This window comes from Acanthisitta chloris, unplaced genomic scaffold (genome assembly GCF_000695815.1).
Source record: "Acanthisitta chloris isolate BGI_N310 unplaced genomic scaffold, ASM69581v1 scaffold9893, whole genome shotgun sequence".
In the NCBI taxonomy this organism is placed as follows: Eukaryota; Metazoa; Chordata; class Aves; order Passeriformes; family Acanthisittidae; genus Acanthisitta; species Acanthisitta chloris.
In genome coordinates this window covers 10,363-12,421 of record NW_008666564.1, presented here as the reverse complement: position 1 = coordinate 12,421, position 2,059 = coordinate 10,363, and the positions used below count along the sequence as shown (strand labels likewise).

The 2,059-nt window shown below is 38.8% G+C and overlaps 1 pseudogene; it reads right to left on the bottom strand.

Moving 5' to 3' along the window:
• Positions 1–1,173: 1,173 nt before the first annotated feature.
• Positions 1,174–2,059, bottom strand: part of LOC103799825 — a 3,809-nt pseudogene continuing 2,923 nt past the window's right edge.

Below are 2,059 nucleotides of genomic sequence, written 5' to 3'. Positions count from 1 at the left end.
TGTGCCTCCCTTCTGCATAAGTCATTTACTGTCATTTGCTTCCTCTGGAGTGTGTTAGGGCTGGCTGGAAACTGCAAAGATGAGCTCCAGAAACATCTGTTTATTTTCACTGTCTCCATTTACTAAAAATGGGTCAGTGTCTAGTTTGCTTTCACAAAACTCTGCTCACTGGAGGCCCCTGCGAAATTATGCAGGTGTGAAATGTGTGCAAGTGGAGAGTCAGGCTGAGATCTGACAACCCATGAGAGTCACTCTAACAAATGGCCCCCATTTGGGGTGTCCCCAGCCCAGCTCCAAAGCTGAAGTCTTGCTCCCAGGTGCTGTCTTCTGCTCAGAAGGCTGAATATACTACAAGCCTGATGGGCGCTCTGAAGAAATTTGATGACTACATCTCAGCAAATGAGATTAGGTGACAGCCTTGATCATAGAATATGTTTATTGGTGTCAGGTTTATACATATTTTAAATACCTTCACAATATAAACCTGAAGTTTTGCAAAATTTTTTTCTTAAGCCTTCCTCACTGAAATGGGAACAAGAGACTAAATAATCTAGAGAGAGAAAGAAATTAAATTTTGGGGTTTTTTTCCTCCGTACTGCAAATAAAACAAGAAAGGTTACAATTATGTGCAACTATGAAAATTAAGCTGTACATAGTACATGTGAAAGTAATTAATTAAAGGACTGTATGTTGCTGTACCAAGGAAACTCCACAAGAATCAATTAACTGGCAAGCTGCCTTTCCACAAAGAGTGTCTAATACACAATCTCCTATTTTCCTCTTTTCTCCCACTTAACCTTGCCTTAGGGTCTATTTTCTGAGAGAAACACACACAGAGCAGACCATGTTTTTTTTGCATTGAATGGTGACTTTAAAACATTTTTCACACTGTATAGTTGACTAACATATTTTAAATAAAACCAAACAATGAATGCCAGCCAACAGAAGTTAACCATAAAATAATTATATAAACCATGCTTTGTAAATTAAGAAAGCAGCTCCATCAGAAAATTAGTTATAGTCAGAGTCTGAAATGGAAAGAAAAAAATTAAACATCAAAAGGATTCTAAGTAACTTATAACCCCTCCTACATAGTCATGGCAAGCAAAGTATCAAAATGTAAACAATTATTTTGGTTTGAAATAAAAGTGTTACTGAATTATTTTCAGTCACCTGAAGGAAACCAGTCTTGAAATAGTGATAGTAACTGGAAAACTCTTGTGGCCTCTCCAAATTCAGATGAGCAGATGCCACAAGTATTAGAGACAAAAGTCTCCAGGCCTTAAAAGTTTCTTTATAGCCAGCAATAATTTGTGCCGTTTGACTCAAATTAAGGTAATCTGCACAATTTACATAGCCAAGGGCCTGATTAAATTGGAGCTCCCTGTCTTCAGGATGGTTTGGCTTGCTGCTTGCTTTTGGCTGCTCTTCGGCTGCTTTTGTCTCCAGAATGCTGTCTCTTTGCTGCTGAGAAACATTCCCATGTTTTTTTGGCTCCTCTTCTTCCTACACCTGCTGCTCTGAGTTAGCTTGCTGCATTGGTGGAAGCTGTACCCATGGTTCTATGGTGACATCTTGCTGCTCATGAATCTCTTGATTCAGGTGATAGTTCTTTATCTCTGGTTCCTCATTCTGACTCTGCAAATCTTTCAGGATGACATGCAGTCCTTTCTCATCTTCAGTCTCACTTTCCCTCTCAGAAGAATATTCCTAGGTTTCACTTCAGCCATGCTGCTGGTGACTTTGTTATTTCAGCTATTTCTGCTCAAACACAGTCTATTTGTTCCTGCTCTCAGGCAATCTGTCTCTGCAGAAACTACTCCATAGCCAGCAGTTCTTCTTGTTCTGTTAAAATATAATTTTCCCATGCAAGCAGAGTATTTATAACTTCTCCATTATAAATTAATTTCTTCTTTGGAGGTATCTTCCTTTGAAAGCCTAGTGATTTGTTGTGCAACCTTTGCTTAACACTCCTGTCTCTTACCTTCTCTTAGTTTTCTCTTAAAGGTTTTAACAACCCTTTGCACCTTCCTCTTCTTTAGATAACTCTTTTACCCCT